The sequence below is a fragment of the Mustela nivalis genome (genome assembly GCF_964662115.1).
Source record: "Mustela nivalis genome assembly, chromosome: 2".
Lineage (NCBI taxonomy): Eukaryota > Metazoa > Chordata > Mammalia > Carnivora > Mustelidae > Mustela > Mustela nivalis.
In genome coordinates, this window is record NC_139021.1 from 186407991 (window position 1) to 186432601 (window position 24611).

Sequence of the window (24611 nt, forward strand, 5' to 3'; positions counted from 1 at the left end):
CCACCTCCTGCCTGCTCCCGGGTCCCTCCCATGCGCTATGAGGTGGGATGCCACGTGACCTGCAGTTCACGCTGGGGACAGACCGGAGGTCGCTGGGGACACTACAGCATCTGGTGGAGAAGCCAGCGGCCACCGCTCGGCACCCTGGGCTGATCCCCAGCATCCCGGGGTCCATGGGACGCCCCCGCCTCCTAGAACATGCATAAACCGGGGCGGCAGGTGGAGGCAGGCATCGCGGTCACTGGGTTGCTCCCCGTGGACGGAGGCCCAGCGGTGCCCGTCTTCTGGGAGGAGGTGGCCGCCACCTTGCCGTACGTCCTGCCTCTTCCCCCCTCGCTCACTGGCACCCCCCAGCCCTGCCCTCCGTGTGCACCCCCGTTCCCTGCTGTGCACGGCCTCCGCCTCTCCCGTGGGGCCCTCCCCCCGCTCGCGAGCACACCCGCCCTTTGCCCGTGCCCCCGCCCCTGCTGTCCTGTTCGCCCCCCGAGGACGTTGTCCCGTCTGCACCTCACCGGGTCAGTGACTGGGTCTGTGTGGAGGAGCAGTCAGAGTCGGGCACGTGACGTGTGACGGTGATCCGCACACCTGCTCGGGCACGGGGATGGGCTCCAGGGCAGGCGGGACTCTCCAGGCCTGGCCGGCTTCCTGGACCTGGGCGCTCGGGTTCCCCGGCCCACCGTGTGTGCTGGGCCCGGCAGCACAGGAGGCATGCGGGGCTGTGCAGGCTCAGGGGGCAGGGTCCCCAGAGGACACACGGAGCTCTGTACCTGCTTGGAGGGAGCTGCTCCCGCCTGGACTGCGGCAAGCACCCCCACTGCAGGGTGTGCTTGGGTTCCCGAAAGGCTCTGAAGTGCTTCCCCCAGGAAGCCTGCCAGGATTGGCCTGCCAGGAATCTCCACCTGCGTTCTCAGGCGTTCTGCATCGGTCGCTGTTGACTTTGCAGCAGGGCACGGCCGTGCAGACCTCGACGCAGAGGAAGTGGCCCGGGACGTTTTCCAGGCCTTCTGTGTATGTGTCGATGGGAGCCGTGAGAGCACAGGAGTCTCACATCGCGGGGGGCGGAGAAAACACGTCACTTACCACACGAAACGCTGAACGTCGATAGGGCGTGTGAAGGTAACGGCTTTTCTAGACTCTGGCTTCAGAAGTGGCTAAATGAGGAAGAAATTGCAAATTTATTTTGGTATAATTGCCTCGTCTTGCTTCAGTGCAGAAGCGAGCGTCTGTGCTGCTGCTCATTTGCGTGACGTGCAGGCCCGGGGTGGGGTGGACAGGCTCGTTTATGCGGGTGAATTCCAGGCTCCTCCGGCCAGAGGCCGCCCCCACAGCCCCTCCCTCGCCCCGGCGACCCCATCCTGCCCCCACTGGCAGGAGGAGGATGGGGCACCCAGCTCCCGAAGCAGGACGGGCCGGCCTGGGCACCCCGCACGCCGTGTCGAGGCCACTCTGATACGCTGCAGGCCGGTGCCAGGTACCCAGGGAGGCCTCGGGGTTCAGGGACAGCAGCGCTCTGGGACGTAAGGGTGTGGGACATACGGGCTCATCCGGTGGCTTCCTCTCTGCAGCTCCCGCTCAGTGGCAGACGCCGGCTGGGCCGTGTGTGTGGTCGGGAAGCTGGAGGACTGGGAGCCCCTGGTCTAGCCTGCATGCCGCAGGGCAGGACCCCGTGGGGCCTCTGAGAGCCCAGATATGCCGATGGCCAGGCAGGGAGGAGGGAGCGGGGCTGGCGCTTGACTCAGAGTGTGGATGGCACGGCCACGGCTGCTGTGGCCCTGTCCCCACGGCGGGCCTGGCCACGTCTGCCACAGGAAGGCAGCTCCCGATGGCGCCTTCGCTAGTCCCTGGCACGTGGCCGGCGACCCCAGATGTGTGCCCAGCAGCCGGACCCAGCCCAGGTGTTGTGTCTGCCGAGCAGACCCGACGTGTCCTGTGGGACGGGCAGGGGCTGGCGGGACTGGCACAGCCATCCTCGTTGGCGCTGGGCTGGTGTTTGCACTGCTGGTGGCCCAGGAGGGAGGCCGTCTCGTGAGGGCCCTAGCTGTGGGCCCCTCGAGGATCTGAAAGGCGGAGCGCCCCCGGGCAGCGGCAGGCCAGAGCCGGTCCTCGTCCTCGGGCCTCGCCACGCCGAGAGCACATGGGGTCAGGGGAGAGCACTTCTGTGACCGCAGGCCTGCCCTCACGCATGCGAGCGGACTTCTCGAAGCTCTCGGAGCAGGGCTCCTTCTGGGCAGAGGGGTCTGAAGCCAGAGCCGTGTCAGCGTCCTTGTGCACCGGGAACTTGGCATCACCTAGAGGCCCCAGGGGAAGCGTGTGGGCTCTGGCCTGCGGTGAGGAGACCAGACGCCTCCACTGCCCGCCGTGCCCAGCCGGCGCCTTCAGCCCTTGGAGGATCTGGTTTTTGGAAAGAGGTGCCTGGGTGAGCTGCTTTTCTGTGAGGACGCCACGGCATCCCGGGAGCCTGGCTTCGTTTGTGTGCAGGAAGGACACCGGAGACGGTCAGGTGCCCCCGAAGGCTCCTCTCCAGGGGACCCCTCGCCCGCCCCTGGCCTAAAAGCTTTGCTTTGGAAGCTCCCCTGTCCGAGGGATGTGCCGAGGCTGCTTCTCTGTTCCATGCCCTCAGACCATGTGTCTTGGGGGAAGGGCCTGGGGCCTGGAGGGCTCCGTCCACCCTGGGAGGGCCCCACCTGCCCCGGGGGCCCTGGCTTCACCCCAGGAGGGGCTGGCCCCTGACCTCGTGGTACGTTCCCCCACTCCCACTCCGGTGCCCCTGCTCAGGGCTCCTGGTCCCCCCCCGACTGTGCTCCTCCCTCTGTCTGCCGCTCTCCGTTCTGGAGCACCCGTGCCCACGTCCAGCCCTGTGCTATGTTAGCACCGCCGAGAGGAGGGTGTTCTCGCGGGAGCACAGGCCCCAGGGGCCCTGTGCTGACCTTGGACTCGCTTTTCTGAGAGGGTCTGGGTCTCCCTCCTGGGAGGCCTGCCTCCCATCTGACCCGGGTCTGCTGGAGGGCTCAGGGGGTGGGGGGCAGGGAGTGTGGCCGCTGCTGTATTCCTTCCCTCCAGTCCAGGCCCCTCCCTGCCCCCTCAGTGGCCCAAGTGCCTGCCAGAGAGGGGCGGCCGGAAGGTGTGCTCCTGGAGGAGGTGTGCCCCCACGACCAGCCCCTCGTCCCATCTCTGCTCTCCTGAGTACGATTTTAGGGGAAATTTATGGAAAATTAATGGAGTTCACTGATGTTCTTTGATCCGAGGAAGGGAAGGAAGGAGATGCGTTTCTGATGAGGGAGCTGCTCTGTTCTGGGAGAGGCCCCTCCCGTGGCTGCGCCCGGCCTCGCGCCCTGCCGGGGGGACCAGACAGACCTGATGGAGTGCAAGGAGCAAGATTGGTTTTCCGAGGGCGCTGGGCCCTCCGCGCTCAGCTAAATCACACTGTCTGCTTTGCCGGTGGTAACGACCAGCTCCCCTCGGCGGCACCTGCAGCCCCGCGGGACGCGGTGATGGGCGGCCGGCCGGCGGCGGGGCCCGCGGTGAAGGTGAAGCTGTCATATCGATCTTTTTAGCACTAAAATATGAGCCACTTTACTCCGCTCCCCACTGCTGTGATGTGAAAAATAATAACTCGGATCCAAATTAAAAATATTGATCTCTGGAAGGTGCTGGAAGTAATGCGCGCCTCCCGAAGTTTTCGGGTCAGCCGAGGAGCCGTCGCGGCGATAAATGTGTCGGCGCGTCAGGTCCAGGGTTCTTGATCTGTTTTTCCTCTGAATTGATTTTTCATTATTTACTTCCTAAAAGTGTTGAAATTTGGTCTTCCACTGTTAAATCCCAGTGTTTGGGCAAATTATTTCTTTGGGGCTTATGAGCTGCTCCTGACCCACTCGCTCATTGATTGATTGATTTTTGACTCAATAAGCTTGCAGTCGCTGCCTTATTTAGGGCTTCTATCATAATTTTTTATACATTTAGGCTTGACTTTTTTATTTGCCTCTAACAGATGAGGTGACGCAGGGTATTGAGCGGGGGCGGGTGGCTGCCACAAGGTTAATTTTATCGGGCTCCGTGCCTTCTGAGGAGCTGCTGGGTGTGTCCACACCGCAGGTGTGTCCGGGCACAGCAGAACCCCCGGCCTCCGTAAGCCCCGTACCCGCAGGGCCGTGACCCGGCCTGCACCGGTAGCCCGCGGCCAAGCAGACGTGGTGGGCAGCCCGGAGTCACAGACGTCATGGCTGTTGGTGGGCATGGGGGAGATGCCAGAGCTCTGGGCTGGTCCCCATGGCCACACCGGCGAGTGGGAGGAGTCGGTGCCCGGGGCAGCTTGGCAGGGAGGCGGGAAGTTGGGGACGGCCACTTCTGTTTGTGGGAAGACTTCGGACTTAAAACAGGGCTCACGGCACATCTTGCTGCCCTGGGAGTCAGGGCTCCCCATGACCATTTCCCACTCAGTGGTGTCCGGAGTGAGAGGCGGCCAGGCACAGAGGTCCGCGGGCTAGACCCTGGAGGCGGCAGGAAGAGGGGGTTCTGTTCCGGGGCCTCTCGGGGGATGCCGGCCCTCCGCACCCTGTGTGCCCCACGTCCTCCTCCGGGGGGGCCCGGCGTGCCCCTGCTTGGTGCCCTGCTCCTACACCGTGAGAAGCAACGGCCCGCCCTTTTCCACACGTGCCGTGTCTGCCGCTCATGCTGGGAGGTCATAGCAGGAGGCTTGCGGGGCCTGGGCCGGCTCGGGTCAGCACTCAGCAGGAGGCACCCCTTGGGACCTGCGGGTGACCCGTGCTCCCCAGCGGCCACGCTGGTGGGATGCACGTGTGGGGGCAGCCCCTGTGTGGTGTGCTGGCCCCGTTGGGACGGTCACCTGCTCTAGGGTTTGGGGCCGGAGGTAGGAGGAGCCCCGTGCTGCACGCCAGCCCCCGGCAGAGGTAGCTGCTCCCCAGCAGAGAGCTCAACTCTGACTGTCAGATATCCAGAGCGTCCAGTCCCAGAGTCCTGTTTTCTGACTGTAACGCCATTTCCTGGCATTTCTCTCTGCTCTGGGCACGGCATCTGCCTCTAGAAACGGTGTTTCAGACAAGGACACAGATTTTAGAAGGATGATGCGTCCCCCTAAATGTCCATGGGGGGCTTGCTGCCAGCAGGAAGTGGTCTGAGGGTGCTGCCACCCCGTTTCCTCCCCAGGGACCCAGAGCAGGCCGCTGGGGGGGATGCCAGGCCAGGGTCCTCCTCGTGCCTCGGCTGATACGGGGAGTTGAGGCCACGAGTTGGCCTCCTTCTTACGAACCGGGGTCTGCTCTTCTCCGCTGAGGCTTGGTCTGGCTTCCCTGCCGTGCAGGTGACTCACAGCCTTTCCGTTTGGTTGTAGGAACGTGGGCACTCTGCTCTCTGTGCGGGGCTGGCGCCCGTGGGTGCTCGCGCAACCTCTGCCCTGGGAGCCCACGCTCTAGGCTGATGGGCACAGGGAGGGTCTCCATTAAGGCCTGGGCCCTCAGGCAGGACAGGGAGGTGCTGAGAAGGGCACCCCAGATCCTCCGGCCTTATACTTTAGGTACACACAGTTCTAAAAAAGAGGGTTCCCTTAGGGGCACTTGGGTGGCTCATTCGGTGAAGCCTCTTGTTCTTGGTTTTCAGCTCAGGTCATTGTCTCAGGGTCATGAGATCAAGCCCCGCGTTGGGTTCTGTGCTCAGCGGGGAGTCTGCTGCGCTCGTCCACTCTGCCCCTCCCCCGACCCCACCGTGTGCACTCTCAAATAGATAAATAAGTAAATAAATAAAAAGCGTTCTCTTGGAAGAATCCAGAACTGGAGAGGCAGAGAGCTGCTGCGGTCTCAGCCCCAGGGGCAGGTATGGCCACCCAGCTGTGGACTGGGCGCCCAGTCCCCTTCCCCCGTGGGGAAGGCAGTGCACTGGGCAGCAGCAAGCTGACCCGTCCGCAGGCAGCGTGTCCCCAGTGCCGATGAAAAAGTTGAGTTTTGAAGGACAGCCGTGCTCAGATTTGGCCAAACTCTGGAACTGCAGCCCCACGGTGGCAGTGAGCTGAGACACAGGTTCACTCCGTCCGCAAGCCCAGGTCAGGCCCTGCCGTGGGCCCACGAGTTCTGCACTGCAGGGGGATGTGGCAGACACGGGACAGGAACTCGTTTTCTCCTGAGAGAGGACACCTACAGGCAGGCATAAGGTGGAACCTGAGTCGTCGAGAAGTCAGGCCCTTGGTCACCTCTGTGCCCACGTGGGTACCCAGACTCCGCTCCCAGTGGCCAGCCTGTCCTTAGATTCATTTAATCGGGGGAAGCAGGAGGAGGGAAGTCCAGCAGCTCCCACCTGCCGCTGGGCAGGTCAGAGCTCTGTCCTGCGCCGCGTCTGGGCTCCACACAGCACGACACGCGGTGCCGGCTCCCCACGCACCACTCCCAGCGCCCTCATGCCCTTGGTCCTTGAGCGGACGGACTCCGAGGACCAATACTCACACACGACACGCGACTGTGACCACGCTACATGCGATGGGACGCACCTTCAAGTCCTCCGTCCGCATGGAGCACGTACACTCAGGGCCCAAGTCTGCGACTGTGTCGTTTCCAAGCGTGAGAAAGACCCCGGGGCCTCACAGATGTGGGAGTCACAGACGGACTGCTCGGGGGCGCTGACGTCTCATGTGCACCTGCTACAGGTGAGCGGAAGCCACCACGGAAGGAAGGAGGAGGAGGCGTTCCCGGTTGGGCACGTGTGTGTGCGGAGGCCACAGTAGACGTGGATCTGCACCTCCAGGGCCTCTTTGGGGATGGCCTGCTGCCAACTGCGAGCACACGGTTCTCGACGCCCCCTCCCCTGCCACCCCCAAGGCCATGGCCTATCTGATGGGGGCACCAAGACCCAGCTGTAGGGCAGCTCTGAAGGAAGACAGGGAAGGGCAAGTTCTTGCCAAAGGAGTCCGGACCCAAGGGGCACCCCCTCTCCAGGGCCACACTGGAAAGCCGATGCCAGACAGGAACAGTGTCCTCAACATCTGGCATCCAGAACTGACCGCGGGAGAGTCCTCTCGGGCCAGTCTGCAAGTGCACAGATGAAGAGTGTCTCGGGTCTGTACAATCTGGGAAAAAGTATGTGCCAGCACCCTGTGTCAGGAAGCTCTGTCGTGAGGTACTGGATCCAGAAAGGTGGGCGCGGAGTCCGGGGAACACAGAAAGCAGAGGGGATTCGAACACGGCGGGTCCCTTGAGGCGTGTGGCGCTGTTCACGCACGCATGGGGGCCGTCTCCACCGCGGCCAGATGTGTGCAGAGAGCTTTCCTCTGCTTCTTGGACACGACGTCCTTCCCATCCGGCTCTGAAAACACGAGAGTGTGCTCCGGTGTGTGAGGCCTGAGCTCCAAGTCTCAAGGGAGTCCCCACGGGTAGTGAAGACAGAGCCCAGGAGGGGACTGTGTACCAGGCAGGGGAGCAGGTACTGAAGCTGCCTCGGCTTCTAAGAGGCTCCCCAAGAAGTGGTACGTGATGGGTTTCCTGATGTGTTACGGCATCCCGCGGTGAGACGAGCGGGGCTTGGGGTGGGCCAGGGTCGCGCCACGGAGGCTCAGCGCACGTGGCAGATGGCAGTAGTGACTGCAGGGCAGACAGCAGCTGCTGGAGAAGGAAAGGCACGTTTCTGAAGTTACGGTGCTGGGCTGGTCCCCAATTCAGGTAAAAACGGGTCTGCATCTCGAGGATGGGGGGTCAGGGCTGCGTGTGTGTGACGCGTGCGTGAAGAGGAAACCAGGCTGAGGGAAGTGAGTCTTTATCTTCCCCCCAGGAAAGTCAATAGTTAATGTTGAAAACTAGAAAATCAGGAAGTGGCATGATGAGCTTTAGCGACCCGGACGTGAATACCGGAAGAAAACAGGTAAAAGAAAGTAGTTTTCTCTGGGTAGGGGACCATCAAAGTGATCGGATGACTTGCAGGACTGGGATTTTTTTTTTCTTTTTACCAACTTAAAAAACCCTAGAAGTCAGAGATTCCTTGTCTTCGAGGAACCTCAAAGAAGACTTCAGGGGAGAGGAGGCGGTGGCGAGGGCGCGGTGGCGTGTGCATCCGGCCCCAGCGCGCTGACGCAGGGCTGGCTCCGCCGTCGGGGCCCAGGCTGTCGGAGAGATGGGCGGCGACGGAGCCCGATGAAATGTGGGCTCCAGGGAGAGGACTTAGAGGATTAGATGGTCCTCGCGCAGCCATTGTAGTTTGGGGAAAAGAGGGGAGTCTATCAGAGCTGCGGAAAGACGGAGAAGAGGAGATGGTGGTTCTGGATTCAAGAGCCCCACCGCTCCGGCTCTGCGTGCTTGCTGCTGTGCCGACCGTTGCCGTGCTGACCTCACTCCGCCGCGTCCGCCCCGTAAGCTCGCGCCGCCTGGCGGGTGTAGCTCGTGACCACTAGAGAGAAGTGGGTCCGAACCCGGACTCCGGAAGACAGTGGGGATTTCTGTATCTCAGCAGGACGGACCGTCCTAGAGGAAAGTCTGCCCTTTCCCTCTAGCCAGACCGCACACACCGTGCCCCCGAATGTGCGTCGGCGCCCCTCTGTGCTGTCCCTGTTAAAAACACAGCCCAGAGCCTAGTACAAATTGTTGAAAGCTTCGGGTCGGCTTCATGGACGGGACTACGTTGAAAGTTAACGAAGACGGAGTCCTCTTCGGAAGGGAAGAACGCCAGTGAGGTGCTTCCGCGGCGTCAGAAGGCATCGGCTCGCGTAGGAGCGGCTCGTTTCTGCCGGGACAGTCTGGTCCCGCAGTGAGTGCTTAATGCTGTCGGCGTGGAAGGACTCAGTTGGGATTTGAGTAACTACCATTTGTAGTAGCTTCACAATGAAACGCATTTAGGAATAAATTAGGCCAAAGATAGGCAAGACCTGTGTCGTGAGCGCTACAACCCGTCACTGAGAGGAACCAGAGGAAATCTGAGAGCTTTCCCCGTTCAAGGGTCCGGGACTCGGTACCGTTCGGAGGTCATCTCTTCCCACATTGATGTGAAGATACCAGTGGAAATCTGAGAGCTTCTTGGAGAAGCTCTAAACTCAGGTGGACATAGAAAGGCCTTCGATGAGCGCGTATGAGGGCTTACGCGTCCGATGCAGAGTTGCTGGAAGTCTGTAGTCGTCAGGACAGAGGAGCCTGATGTAAAGCCACATCACCAGACCATGGCCGGAGTGGGAGCCGGGAGCAGGCCCAGGACTGGGGTGTCAGGATGTCAGGCAGCCTGGGGTGTCGGGGGAGGCGCGACCCTTTCCAACAGGAGATGACCTCGGAGAAAGTCAGCCCTATCTCACAGGTTACGAACACCCAGTTCTGAACAGACGATAGACCCAGCGTAAGAGCTAAAACCACAAACTCCAGCACGAACATGCAGGTGAGAAGCCTCCGTGACCTCAGCTTTGCTGTGGATGCGACACAGAACATACAACTGCTACGGAAGATGGTTAATCTGTTGCAGTTCAGCAAAATGAAAAAAACGTGTTCTTCAAAAGACACAAAACCAGGCAGTTCACAGCCCGAGAGAACATGTTTGCAAATTATATCTGACAAAGGGGTTTTGCCGGGGTACCGCATACGAGAACTCTTAGAACCTAGCACTAACCAGACGGACAACTGAATTTTTGAAAGATTGGAACAGACACTCGACCACGTAAGACACAGAAGCTGCAAACAGGCACATGGAAAGGTCCGCAACACCACTGGCTGTCAGCAAGACGGCGGAAGGCCGTGGCTGGCAGAGCTGGGGAGGGCGAGGAAGAGCCGGGCCTTGGGGGGGGCTGTGGGGGAAGTGCCGGTCCCAGCCACGTGGGGAGACACTGCGGCGCTTCCTTAGAAAGTTAAGAGACACCAACCTCCTGAGCCGGCACGTCTGCTCCCAGGAGTCTGCCCAAGAGCAGTGAGGGAACCCGTCCCACAAAGATGAGTCGTCACGCGCAGAGCGCGTCTCGGCCGAGGACACGCACCCACGGGCCGGTGGACACGTCGCCGTCCTGCTCAGCAGTCGGGGGGACGGGCTGAAGAGCACAGCCTTCGTTCTGTGGGAAGCCATCGACATGATGGTCTTGAAAACGCAAACAAACCTGGGCTGGCCGAAAGCAGACCCGTGGTTTCCCGGACGGGGACTCCGGGAGCCATGGACGTGCCGGCGCCCCGACCGGTGACGCCCCGCAGGCGTGCACACGCGGCAGCCCTCACCTGCGTGCACACGCACAACCTGTGCGGTTCCGGGAATGCAGCCGCGCACCAGGAACACTGCTGCAGGCCGGTCGCGTGGGCCGTGGCTGGGTGGCCGGACTTCGGAGGCTCTGACTGGAAAGGGAGGTGTCCGCATCGGGCTGACTTCACCTGGAAGCTGTGAGCGGACGCTCCTCGCGTCTTACGCTTAAGGAAACCGGTCGTTCCGGGAGAGGCAGCCGCAGGCTCCAGCTTTACCCGTGCTGTGCAGCCGGCGTCCGTGTGAAGTTCGGAAGGTCTCCTTCTGCTGAAATAAGGCCCTGTTAGTTGTGGATGGAAGGGTGACCTCAGTGCCCTTCTCCTGTGTGCTGGGGCAGGCACATGGGGCGGGAGCGTCTTCCAGCTCACGGCTGGCCAGTCGGCTCCCAGATGTGCCGTGTGCCTGCGCGGGGGCCGCTTACACCCCTCGCTTCCCGTCCCGAGCGATCTAGCTCCTGGCTTTCTCTGGGCGCCTTCCCCATCCCACCCAGACCTGCTGCGTTGCCGCCGTCTTGTTCTGTCTGTCTGCGGGCCTGGGGGGTGCGCTGTGTGCAGCAGGTGTCGCTCGGGGCCAGCTGGGCACACAGTGTGCATGTCTCTGGCCACATTCCTGCCTTCCTGCGTCCCGCTCTGAGTGCATGATCCCGGGGGTGGCCTTGGCCTTGCCCATGCGTCTGGGAGCCCCACCTCCCAGCCAGCAGCCTGCCAGTACCAAGAGCAGTTCCCTGGGGAGCATGAAGCAGGGCAGTGCCAGCAGGTGGGTCCGGTGTCCTGTGGGGCAGGAGGCCGAAAGAGCACGCCCCATATCTGGGACCGGGACTCGTGGCTGGGCTGGGTGCTCAGGGGTACGGGGCACCCACTCTGTTCCACGGACAGTCCCATGAGCGTCCTGACCTGCTCCTCTACCTGTCTGTGCACATGGCCGCATGCCATGGCTTTCTCTCGGTGAGCAGTGGGCACGGGGTCTGCAGGGTGTGGGAAGAGACAGGGAAGGGGCAGGGACACTGCGGGCAGGGCTCCCTCACCCCCACAGGCAGGTCACGCAGCTGCCCTGCTGTCCCAGGCTGCCCCCCTTCCGAGACGCCTGCATGTGCCGGTGTCGCGGCAGGACTGCCGGGCACCCCTGGTGAAGGGCCTCTGAGCATGGGGCGGTCCCTTATCCTTTTCCCGGGGCCCGGCCAGGTCATTCTGAGCGTGGTGGCTGGGGCAGCTGGCTCCCCTCCCTCTGGCCAGTGCGGCTCCCACGGGGCCCAGGCAGCACGAGCCTGGGGGTCCCCTGCCCGTCCAAGTGGCCCCTTCCTCTGAGCGTGTCTGGCCTCCCCGTGGGAATCCGGCACCGGCGCCCCGTGGCCGGCTGATCCATCAGATGCCGACAGGGTGATGGAGAGCCGTGTCGCGCGGCCCAAGAAACAAATACGAAATGTGCCGCTGGACAAACTGAAAAATTGTGACGCTCTTAAGGACTTTCCTGCTCGTTAGCATTTTTTGACAGAAAATCAGTGGAGCAGCGAACATAACAAAATAGTCGTGGTGATTCACGGTCTGGCTTGTCCCGCTCGCTTGGCCTCGAGCAGCGTCTCCCTCCGGGCGCCCGCCGGCTCCTCGGTGCTCTCGCCTCTGCGCGCGCCGGCCCGGGCCTCCCCGCAGGTGTGTGTTCGCTGCCCAGCGGGGACGAGAGGGGCATCCTGCACGCAGGCGTTGCCACGGCGAGCCGTGGCGGCTGAGCCACAGCCCCCCTCGGGCCTTCTGCAGGGGGATGGGGTCTCCCATGGTCCAGAAGCCCAGGCTGCCCCGTGCTCGGACAGACCTGGTGGCCAGGAGGCAGGTCCCGAGGGGGAGTCCCAGGGCCCAGGGAGGAGAAAGGGGCTTGACGTCCTGCGCTCGGAGGCCGGCAGCAACGCCTGGCGAGGCCTTCTCCGGGGACGGCGCTGACCAGTTACACTCAGGTCGATGGACGCCCTGGCCAGCCGTCGGGTGGACAGTCGAGGGCAGGGTCGGCGGGGCTCTGGGCCCTCTGGGATGGCTTCGCTCATGGCCCCTCTCTCCCCGCCGCTCGCACACGGGTGCCTTTGGCCCCTGTCGCTGGTACTCGGTCCTGGGAGCTGCTGGCCTGTGCAGGGCGTCCTGCTGAATCCAATGCCCGCTCGTGCAAAGACTTAGTGGCTGCAGGATTTCCATCTGCAGGGACAAGCCCGACAGGTGATCTGTTTGGACCACATCCCGTTTGGATTTGCTGCGCGGGCCCCCGTCCAGGCTGTGCTGCTTCCTGTTTGCTGCGTGAAATACCCGTGTCGGTGAAGGGGGGACGCACCGGCTCACGGGGCCAGTGCTGGTGCCCGCGCGGGTCCGCGTCCCTGTCTGTGGGGCGGGGGCCGTTGCTCTCAGGCTGGTCCTGGTCAAGGGCCCCACAGCCCCAGTGCCCAGTCTTTGCCTACAGCTCCCCCAGGTGGCGGCGGCCAGTGCCTCGGGGCCACGTGGCCTCCCGTGAGTCCCCAGGATGGCCCCATGAACGCCAGCCCCTCGGACAGGAGGAAACGGAAAGCTGGGTGTAGACACTGCAGTGTTCTTTGTACATTTTCCAGTGTTTTCCCAGAAGGGCTGACAAAGCAGACCCTGGTGTCCTGTCAGCTGGGACACATCCGCCCAGAGAGCTCCTGTCCTGAGGGGACCTGCGTCTCCAGAACGCGGGAAAACCGCCTCGGCCCAGTCAGCTTAGTCCGCATTTCCCCCCGTTTCGTGTCTGTCACCTTTTAGGAGAAGCTCTGATTTTTAATTATTGCCAAGAAAACTGCTGTCGGGATTTGGGATTTCTTGCCTCACTGGGAGAGCGGAGCATCACGACTGTGTCCTTCCCTGGCCACGTGTGCCTGGTTTTGGTCCCTGTTCTCCGCCGTGTTGTGATGAGCCGTTAACACAGCGTCCGTCCTGTCTCGTCGCCGGTCTGTGAGCGTGGGACGTGGCTGACCCTCACGCACGTGTCGTCTCCAGGGCCCGGAGGTGTCGTCGGCGCCCCTGACCTGTAGCCTGGACGCGCTGCTGCTGGTGCCGTCTCCGGGGCATGGACTTGGCTACACTGGGGAGGGGCAGCGGGGACAGCCTACTCGTGCGCACGTGACGCGGGCAGCCCTGCCGGCCCCCAGCCGCCCTCCTCTGCAGGAGACATGACATCTGTGCCACAGAAGCATTCCGAAAACTGAGAGCAAGTCCCCCAGAGCAAGTCAGGAGGAGGCTGTTGGGCTCCGGCCCTTGGGGCGGCTGTCCTGCGCCCTCGGGCCTTCTGCAGGGGGATGGGGTCTCCCATGGTCCAGAAGACCCCGAAGGATTGGCCACACAACCTGAAACATCTTTCAAACGGAAATTGTTACACTTTGCTCTTCATCTTGAAATTAATGTTGGGTTGTCAATTTTTATTGCACATCTAATGGACGAGGTCCTGCTGCCCCCACTGCTGCTGCCCCTCGGTCCCACGCGTGCCATGGTGCAGACCGTCTGCAGCGTGTGCCCCGTACAAGGGGCTCAGGTGATGGGTACCTGGGAGGGAGTGCCGCTCCCACGGCCTGACAGCCCCGTGTCCAGCGGCGGCGCCTGGGTCACAGGAGGGTCCGGGCCATCGATGGATGCGTCCTTGTCTTTCTCTCCCCTTCTCCCCCAAGCCCTGCAGCTTGGAGCACAACTGCCGACCCGGCTTTCGCAGCTGGGGCCAGACCCACCGGAGCTGCCAAGGCTGAGGTCGTGCTGGGTTAGGGTCTGTCTGGGAGACCCGGGGATGCAGCGGTCTGACGGTGCGTGTCTCTGGCTCCGCACGGCAGGCGTTGCCACGGCGAGCCGTGGCGGCTGAGCCACAGCCCCCCTCGGGTTAGCGCGGGGCTGTTTAATGAATATCGGCTGTTCTTCCAGCCACCATAATTTTTTAAAGGGTTTTCGAAAGAGAGAGAGCAAATCGAATCAGACTGTAACGGTCGTACGTCCTTCCGGAGCTGAGTGTATTTTTAGAAATGTGGGCCTCTCTCCGAGTCTCCCCGTTTTCATGTGTTATCCCGGTAACCGAGTTTGTAGCTGGAATTAAATTTATCAAATTGCGTTATCCTCTTTAGAAATTGGATAGGTGCCCTGGCGGGGCAAGGCAGAAGCTAATCCGCTTTGCTAAAGCCTCCGGTGGCCCCGCGTGGCCCCGCGCAACAGTAGCACGGAGACACAGAGCTCTTCCTGTCACCTCGGACGCCGTGTAATTTCTCCTCAATCCCTTGTGCAAATAATGACATTTGAATCGAGCATTAACAGGCTTAATTACTTTAAAATTGTCATTTTAATTTACACTGATACAGTATTGATCACACGAGCAGAGATTAAGCTGTTCAGCGGAGCGGATGATGGGGAATTAAACATTAAGGGTCCTCGAGGGGCCGCGTGCCGCCCAGCGAGGGCCGGAAGAGGGATGGCATTTCTCGGTAATGAACTGGCGGCATGCGGGGACATGCATCTCGGGCTCCTGGAGGAGGGGAATAATGGGGTTTGGGAAGCGCCCGCGGCTCATTCATTCGCTGCCATGCGCCGGCTCTCCGGCGACGCGTCTGCAGGACCGACGTGTATTTATCCAGCAAATTCCGAGCGTTGACCTTTTCGCTAAGTACATTGAGCAGAAGTCGGAGTGCACATTTTTCAGGTGTAACTTCTGTAAGTGTTTGTTATTTTTCCTTATTTCTAGGTATCATCAAACAAAATTTTTCTATTTTCCTAATGCACTGGCGTCGGTGGGCCCTTCGGGGCGGCCGTGCACCGGGAGCAGGAGGTGGGGGCCCGGCCGCGCCTCACTTCACTCCTGAAAAATTCCAGAGGCACATCCCGGGCTTACACGTGGCCGGGCCCTTCCTTGGAGCGACACGGGAGCTCGCTTTCGGCCTCTCCGGGGCTCCCCTCAGCCTCCCAGCCGGACGGGCAGAGCGTGCCCGTGAGTGGCCGGACCGCGGGGGGCGCGTGGCCGGCAGCCCTCCTGTCTCCTGCCGCGGCGCGTTCGGTCTCTTCCCCTCAGACCGCTGAGTCCGTGGAGCTGACAGGATAAAAGCTGAGGTGATTGATTTTATCGCTCAGTGGGGCACGATGAAATTCCTGATCGCCGTCCACAACGGCCTCATTGTGCGCGGCGACCGGAGATTCAATTCAGACGCGTTCGGGAGAATGGAAACCTGCTGGGGCTGCTCCTCGACTGGAACGCGGGTCCGCGCCGGGCCCCGCCGCTCCTCTTCCCCGAGACTTCGCAGCATCGTGGCCCTTTCCTTCTGCCAGCAGCTCCGTGCTCCCCGGGCCTTGGCGATGTCCGTTCGGCCTTTCAGAACGGCTGGGCTCCGAGGCGTCCCCAGCACGACTCCCTTTTCCAGGGCAGCTGGGTCGCTCTGCACACCTGACCGCGATCGCCCGGGGGGCGGCCGGGGAGCCCGAGGCGCGCGGTCCTGGGCGGCGGCATCCGGCGAGTGCAGGAGCGGGAGCTGCGTTCCCGGGGCTGCCCCTCTGCTGCCCTCGCGGGTGGACGAGAGGGGAATGGACTTGAATTTTTTCTTGACCTTGAACTTCTAGGCCTGCCAGCACATCTCCACAGAGAGCGAGAGGGAGCCTTAGTGACCCCTGTTCTGTGAAGTAGGAAGGAGGCGACTCCCGGGACAGATGGCCGTGCCGGTCGGGCTTGGCCTTTTCCATGGAAGCCGGGGGACAGCGAGCGGCCTGTGCTCTGCGATGCTGCTGGGCTGCAGGAGAGCAATGTTGCTGGGCCGGGACTCCAGCAGCGTGAGGCGTGCGGCCTGGCCCATGTGGCTGGCATCCGGAGTGGCCAGCACGCGGCTGTGGGCCTCGGGCACTGGGACAGTCGGGACAGGGAGGTTAGGATCCGGGGTCTTTGGCCTGGTGCTGTCTCCTCCCTGTGCTCTCCGTGGGCCTGCTGCGCACGGCGGCGTTGCCTCTTTCACCCGGGTCTGGCTCCAACCCCTGCCCTACTCCTCGTCAGGTGTGGTTCCCAATGTGGCCCCCTGCGTGTGGTGAACCACATGTGGCTCCTTCCTGCACAGGAAGCTCTGCCCTCCGTGTCCCCGAGTGCCGGGCCCCCGTTCCTGTCTGCACAGCCCAGCGCTTGTGCTGAGCCCCTGTTTCTGTCCCATGGTGCCTGCCGCCTCTGCAGCCTCTCCGGCCCTGACCCCTGACCCCTGCTGGGTCTCTGGACCTCCGTCAGCTATTCCCCTGGCTCACGAATCCTTCCTGGAAAACCCCGCTCCTCTCTAATCTGTCTTCTGCCGGCCCTGGGCCATGGAGCCTCCGTGTCCCCTGCCGGCCCAGCCTGTGGGGTTGTGTCCGGCCCGCCTGGCTGGCGTCTTTCCCCCCAGCACAGCTCAGTGCTGTGGGTCTGTGGTCCGTGAAGACGGCCGTGCGGGGAGGGACCTCACCCTGGCAGCTGTGTACGACTCACGTCCTTTCTGGACTCCCTGGCCTTCTAGAGGGTTCCATCAGGCGTGTCCCCAGCCGTGGGTGGCTCTTCGTGCAGATTCCCCTTAGAGCGGACACACGTGCCAGCGTGCCCCTCTTCTTCCGGAGGAGCCTCTGGACACCACGCCTGCCGTTGGACTCACTGTCCCGAGGAGACCCTGGTTTCTCCTCTCCTGTTGTAAGGAAAGGAACAGCTCTTTCCCTGGCCAGGCAGCAGCACCAGCGGGAGGACGTGCACACAGGCTGGGGTGGGCGTCACGGCTCCACGGGCTTTGTCCGCAGGCCTAATTTATATCAAGGCCATTAGTGGGGGGTAGCTTTTCCCGTAAGAGCCTCCGTGATTTGGCCTCAGAGGAGAGGGAGGGAGAAAAGCTCTATCTTTCAGACCGTGGGACACGTGAGTGGCCGGCTGGCCGCCCCCGATGTGAAGGGTGGGGGGTGCTCCGTCTGGCCCCTCACCCACCTCTACTGGGGGGGCCATAGGGGCGCACGGTGGCTGGGGCTCAGTTAGGTCTCTTGGCGTGTCCAGGCCTCTGCCTGGCCAAGGGAGGGGCAGCAGACTCACCCAGGGAGGGCACTGAACAGTGTTTGAACACGGAGGCTTCGGCCTCCCTTCCGTGGAAGCAGAAAGCCTCTGGTGGCTGGCAGACCCCTCCCACCTGTGCCTTTCTGTCTAGCGTCAGCCTGGGCCCCTGGGAAGCCGTCTTCTCCTCCTGTGGTGCGCGAAGGGCTTTGGGGGCAAGAGGAAGCAGGTGAGGCCTCACCTGTCAGGAGTGCTCGTTACCACGGGGCTGTTATCCTCGCCCTTGGTACTCTGAGTGACCCTGGGATCCACGGTTGTCTTTCTGTGCCACGTATGCAGCAGTCCCGGGACTGACAGAGGCCCCCAGACCAGGAAGAGACCATCGCCGGGGTGGGGAGCCCCACGCCCCGGCCCCAGGACCTGCTCAGCCAGGAGAGGACCCAGTGTCGGAAGACGGAGTGACCATCAGGGCCACGTATGTCGATCCAGAGGGAGACAGAGTAAACACGGTGACTCACTGAGAGCCGATCCTAACCCGGGGAGGGACATGGGACAGCCCCGTGTGCCAGCGGCTTCTCTGACAGACACTGGTACTCTTGTCCCTCGTGACCTTCGTGTGCAGAGAGCTGGACACTTAGCCCCACGGTGCGGAAGGGCGAGCTAGAGGCTAAGCTGTGAGCCACACGTGGGCCAGGAAGAAGCACTAAAACGAGCGGAGACGGACGGATGGTGCGCGGTGACTGGACGCGGAGAGCAAGGCCTGACGCACGGAGGTCGCACCCGAGAGATGAACCAGAAGTCTGGTTTGTTTCAAGCTGTCATTTTTGAAGAGATAATAAGTGACAGTTTTCCAGTGTGTGAAAGGTCTCAACACACAGATCAAGAGCCCTGATGGCCCAGAAAGACGGGAGAGCCCTGGGCACGACCAGAGACGCACAGGACTTGTACAGGCTGTGACGGGGAGGGGGAAGCAAGATTGATGGCAGGTAGACGGCGGACGCGGCAGCCCTGGAGGCCAGGGAGGGTGACCGCCACCCTGAGTTCTGCGTCCCACCCAAATGCCTACTGGGAACGCGTGCGTGCGCATGTGGATTCATACGGAGCTGTGAGACCCGCACAGGAGGCAGCAGGCCCGCAGGAGGGAGCCCAGAGCAGCCTGAGGAGACGGAGCCCCAGGCGGGCCCGAGCGCAGGGAAGGGAGGGGTCGCCAGTCGGCCAGCGCGGCACGACTCTGCGGGATCCGTGCTCCCAGGGCTCTGTGACGTGGAGGGCCGTGGAGGGCTGGAAAGGTGTGAGGCCTGTGAGGCTGGAGGCCTCGGCCCAGCGGGACGGCGCGTTCTCCGCGGAGCACAACTGGTCAGCGTATCTGTGCCATAGGGGCCGTTAAATGATTTGAAACAGAAGTAGATGGCGTTTGCAATATAATTGAAATGTAAAAATCAATTAAGTCTTTTTAGTAGCCTTTTATATGCCCCAAGCTTCCCTAATGGCAGAAGGTATTTTGTAAACAGCTTGTGTTTGAGTCTTAAAGTGCATCTGACTGTAATTACGCTCTGTCCCTAATGCACGTCACCGATTTCTCCAGAATGCTTGTAAGGATGAAATTATAATTGCAAAGTTAATGATTTCTGGAAGAGAAAAGATAAAAGTCAGAGCTGGTTTGATTATGATGCAAATGCTCCCCGTAACTTAATTGGCATAAAAGTTTATTGATTATATTTCTAATCACTTAGACATGAAAAAAATGACCTAATAAATTTTGTAATTAAAGTTGGTTCTTTTAGCACTGATGTTTTTCTTTGCTCGTTATTGAAACTTTCAGTTTCCAAACTACGTATTACCGAGAAATGTATCCATATTGCAAACGAATCTCATTTTGAGAGAGAAGTGCGGAGGTGAGGTGAACTTAAGTGCACCCGGGGTGCTCGTGGCGTCGCAGGGGCTCCCGGTGCAGCTCTGTTGCCGCCCATCCACTGTCCTTCCAGAAGAGACCGCGTGAGGACCCGGCTGGCTTTTCCCGCGTGGCGTGGGCAGGAGCGTGTGAGAGCTGTTCCGTCGGGAGAGGCGGCAGGATTAGCCAGTGAAGGGAGGTCTGCGTGTGCCCTCGGAGCGCCCTTCCTGTGTCCGGAGCGGGCGGCGCGTCCCCGTCAGCACGGCCCGCCGGGTGTGGGCAGCAGGGAGGACCGGCGGGATGTGACGGGCTCTCCCATGTCCCCTGCAGCCGCTCTCCGCTGCTCTCACCCCGGGACATCGCAGCTCCCACGGCTGAGGGCTGGGCCCCCGTCTCCCACCTGTGAGAAGAGGAACCCCGAGAGCCGGAACTCCTTCCGTGTCACCCGTCCTGATGTGGCCGCGCGCATCACCTCCGAACTCCGAGTGCGGAGGCGGGGTCAGTCCCCGTGCACTCCGTGTGCCGGCAGACCTGGCCTTGTGGCTGCTGCCTCCTCCCCCGTACCTCTGAGACGGCACCTGCTGCTGGTGCCCACGCTGACCACTCTGTCCACATCCTGTCCCATTGACCTCTCCCTGTCCCCACGACTGCCCCCTGGGCCTCAGTCCTCACTGACCCCAGCTTCTGGCCGTCTCTGTGTTGGCTCTTTCATCTGTTCCCAGCCCCTCCCTAATAGCGGTCCTGGGTTCACTCGCCATCCCTCTCGTCCCTCCTCGGCAAGCTGAGCATCTGTGGCACCGACCACCCCATGTCACGTGCCCTCTGCCTTTCATCTGCTCCCAGACCTGTGTCCCGGACCCCAGGCCCGAGCATCCAGCCATCTGCTGGTCTGCTGGGGGGTCTTACGGCCATTTCGAGCTGGACCCCTTCTCTCCAGAGACCCCATGTCAGGCGTGTGCCCTGCCTCCCTGGCCTTGTCCTGGGCAGCCCGCACACTCACGCTGTTGTGTGAAGCCTTCCCGTGGACGGAGCCCCTGTGGTCAGGAGCTGGCCTTTGTGTGAAGCACCTGTCACTGCCCCCGTGCTTCAGGCCATTTCTCCTCAGGACCTTTCAGGTGCCCAAGACCGTGGAGAAGGTGCCAGAGACCACCTGCTCAGGGACTGGGTGCCCGAGTGGGTGCGGGAGTTCTGTGGCGGCTGCTCGCTGTGCCAGCTGCTGACCTTGCCCCCCGGGTCAGCTGTGCTGCCAGGTGTCCCTTGCCTGCAGGGGTCTGGCGTGACCCTCACTCTGGCTTCTGTGCCCTCATGCGGCGCCCTCGCCGGGCAGCCCGTCCACCGGGCTGTTGCTGAAGGCCGTCTCGTTACGTGTGAGTCGCTCCTCACTGCGGTGATAGGAGACGTTAACAGGCGCCCTAACCTGGGGGTGTGTCGTAGCCGCACGGGAGGTCGCGTGGAGCGCTCGCCCGCCCCATCAGGTCGACGCGTGTTTCGCCCGACCCCTCGCGAGATGGCCTAATTGGGGACACTACAAGCAGGGACTGTGACAGGGCTCAGCACCCCGGTCCCTGGTGCACACACAGCACGCCGGCTCCCACCGCGCAGGCTTTATGAAATGCTCTTTAATTCAGGAGCAGAATAGCATTAACTTTGTAAGGAGATGAGCACAATGGACAACCAATTTAATTAACTTCTGCTGGCTGTGGGACAGCAGACAAAATGGAATTACCCGTGCGTCTCTCGAGCCAGCGCCGCTTGGGGAGGGCCGTGGTGAGGGTCAGACGGGGGGACCTTGTGCCGTCAGCTCACGGTTAGCCCCCGGAGCTGAAGTGGGAAAGTCGGGGCTTTGTACCTACGTGGGCTCTCATCTTAGCGGGTTACAGAGCCGCCTTGAGAGAGGGCCGTGCTGGTGACCTTGATGTGACGGCCTTTCCCACACGGGCTGCCTGCCGGGTGAGGCTGCCTCATCCGATTCGACGGGCTACCGGCAAGTTCCTTACACGGGGACAGATCAATGAGGCTCTGCGCTGATTTAAACGAAAGCTTCATTTCATTTATTATTGTTTGTAATCTACTGAGTGTCACAGTAGTTTCACCCTGATTTCTTGCTGCGTCTACTAAATTGTTGTAAAGCCGGGCGCGTGGGCAGGCTCGCGAGAGGCCGGTGCCCCTTGTTGGTAGAAAGCGTGATTTTCGCAGCCATGTGGTGGAAGCGATGTGTTGGCTCGTCCCCTGGAACCCGAGTCAGCAGTCCTGTGTGCTGGGTCCTGAACTGCTGACCCGTCTGTCCTCAGGCACGTCACTGTGTCCCTCTCTTTGACCAGGCGTTGTTGGTTGCCTGGTGTGTGCCAGGTGCTGAGCTGGGGACTCCGAGGTGACAAGAACGCCAGCCGGGAGCTTCCCACCCGAGCGGCAGAGACCGCGGCCGCCTGAGCCCAGCCGTGGTGCAGGGGTGGGGTGCGGCCCCAGCGTGTGTGAGGCGCCAGCTGCGGGAGGGTCGTCGGGCGGGCTGACGGCACCTGCACTGGCACCGGGACGCAGAGGAGAGACCCGCGGGGTGAGGCCGGTGGGTCAGGCCTGCAGGGCACAGCAGACCCTCTGGCGTCCCCAGGTCACCGCAGCACCTGCGCGCCCCTGCCCCACCCCATCCCCCAGGTGATCCCTGCTCTGAATTTTGTATTTACGGTTTTATTCCTGTTTTGGTATAATCTTAATAACGCCACCTTTTTTTGTTTTCAGCCGCTTTGGTTAGCTTTTTGTGAAGTTTTAGGAGCCTCCTTTCTCAGCCTTGCGAGGCCCGCCTGTTGTGCCTGTGACGTTTCCCTGTGGCACAGGCCGCCATCCGGGAGGCCGACCCACCTCCACGTAGTGAAGCATCCGGTTGTCAGGGTCTGGGATGCCGCCGCACACAGTGTCGCCTCCTGCGGGCTCCGGGACCCCGAGTGAGCGCCGCGTGTCCCGTGCGTGTCCCGTGCGCGTGAGCTGTGGGGAGTTGTAGCACAAGCCCGTCTCGTCACGTGTGTCCCCGTGCACAGGGGTCGCTGCGGATCTGGACCAGGGATCAGCGTCTAGAGCGGCACTCGGGGCCGCCTGCCTGTCCAGTGTGTGTCTCGGGCTGCGCACGCGAAGCCGCTCTCTGGTCTCAGCCTGGAGCTCAGACGGCGTGTGTGCAGCGCCGTCCTCCAGGAGCTTCTTTCTCCTGCTCGGGGCGCCACCGCACGGGGGAGGCCGCGGCGTCCCACTGTGTCCTCCACGCTGCCCGCCCGTGCTGGGACAGAGTGGGCCCAGGTCCAGGGGCTTCATCACACTCTCCAGCCATCGTTCATTCAAGTCTGATAGTTCTAACTTAGAACAACTAAGTTTCTCGAATTTGCTATAAACTTATTGACGGTATCTCATGAAATTCTTTCTCCTGTTCTTAGATCTATTTATTTTTTCTGCTTTTAAAACATATTTTATTGATTGATTGATTGGTTGATTTGAGAGAAAGCGAGCACACAAGTTGGGGAGAGGCGGGGAGAAGCAGGCTCCCCACCGAGCTGGAAGCCCGATGCGGGGCTCGATCCCAGGACCCCGGGATCGTGACCTGAGCTGAAGGCAGATGCTTCCCGATTGGGCCACTCAGGTGCCCACTTTTTTTTTTAATTTTTAAAAACTAACAAGTTGCAGACACTTTTTCTGTAGAGACAGCACAGTGTGCCGTCCTGGAGGAGCAGAGACTCCGGAGGCCCCCATGGCACCTGTGCAGTGCAGCTGCCCTCTGGGGCGGGTCGGACCTCCCAAGCTGCACTAGGCTGGGACCCCCCCCCCCCGACCCTGCAGCTGGCTTCCCGGGCCCTCCCCACCCCCACATCCAGCCCCGTCCCTTGGGAGAGGCAGGACCCCCCCCCCCCAGGAGAGGTGGGTGTGGGTCTGGGCCCTGGGGCTTTCCAGAGGCTGTTGGAAGGTGGCCACCAACACGGATGAGGACATAGGGCACTGTTACCCTCGGCGTCACGCTCAGATGCGTTCCGTGGTGTCTGCAGAAGGTGTCCCCGAGAGCCCCTCACTGTTGTTGCTCTGGCTTGAGCGTTAGTTTTCTGGAAGAGCAAGCCGGACGCAGGCCCAGGCTGACGATGCGTACTTTGGCTGCTAACCTAATTGCAGGGATGATAAGTTACTGGCCCTCTGATTTGTTTGCAAATGAAAAGTGATGGGGACCTTTCTAACCAGCTGCCTCGTGTTGCTTCCTGGTTGGCTCCTGCTCCTGCCCCACCCCCGGCCACCAGGCTGCTCCGCGGGAGCCTGTTTGTGGAGGGCTCCCTCTTCTCCGCCCAGGTAGATGGCGGCGGCGAGCGTCAGGCCACAGCCAGTCTCAGAGACACGTCGTCTGCCACGTTCCACGGAGCACAGGAGCTGGGGTGTCGGTTCCTGGTCCGCCCCGACCCGTGCTGCAGAGCGCCAGGGCCCCAGCTCTGTGCAGGGAGACGCCGGCTCCCCACCACGCACGCTGCACATCAGGCCACGACTAAAGGCTGGCCCCATGCGGGCAGGGCAGGGCCCTCACCTTGCATTTGCTCTTCTGGCAAAAGTACAGCATTGACCAGGTTGCCTGTCACTGATGGAGAATTAATTGCCGCCCTTGACAGTCAGGTTTATAAATACGTAGAAAGTATTTTAATTGTTTTCAGTAAAACAGGCAACCAGTCCGTATTCTCAGACGAGACGAGCACCAAGTGGACCGGCGAGCACCAGGCTCTGGTCTGCGGGCCTGGGTGCTTCTGTGCGGACATCGCTGTGTCCTGTGACCGAAGCGTGGCCCGCATGTACTGACCCAGCAGGTTAACCGGGGAGAAAGTTAGCTTCAACTTTGACTTAAGTATCCATTAGAGCCGGTGACGGGTGTCCGGCTCTGTGAATTACAGTCTCTTTTCTGGATCCTTTTGTAAGCTTCGTGATGTCATGTCGGCGCGATCACGCCTGGCGAGGGGACTTGAAGGTGTGCCACGTTCACCCGCTGGCGCCTTCTGGGAGCCACACAGCCTGTCCGGGGCTCAAGTCTGCAGAGCGGCCCCCGCCGCAGCCCCTCTCCCCAGGAACCTTGTTGGGTGGCCGGGGTCAGCCGAGGAGAAAAAAGTGGGTACAGGGACACGTACGTGTCTGTGCACGTGTACAGGGTTACACACTCTGTGTGTATACATGTGTGCGTGTAAATGTGCATGCACACACGTGAAACATGGACATTCACATGTACGTCCACACGGGTGTGAGCAGCCATGCGGACACACGTGTGTTACATGCATATGGGTATGTGGGCACAGGCCTGCATCTGTACACACATATGCTCGCGCACACAGGTTACACAGCCTCACAGAGGAATACACGTGTCCATATATGTGTGCACAGGCACATGCAAGACCCCAAGTTTGAATTTCAGAGAAACAGGTTGCTTTAAGGTCAGGTGTCCCATGCGGCCTCCGTTGGTGGTCACCGCACCCCGGCCTGGCCTCTGCAGTTTGGGGTCCAGAACAGGACTGGACCGCTGGTCCGGTGGCTGCGGGGA

The 24611-nt window shown here is 61.5% G+C and overlaps 1 protein-coding gene across 3 annotated transcripts in view; it reads left to right on the plus strand.

Moving 5' to 3' along the window:
• Positions 1-24611, plus strand: part of INPP5A (inositol polyphosphate-5-phosphatase A) — a 158593-nt gene that overhangs the window by 72312 nt on the left and 61670 nt on the right. The gene's annotated exons all lie outside the window — the stretch shown is intronic.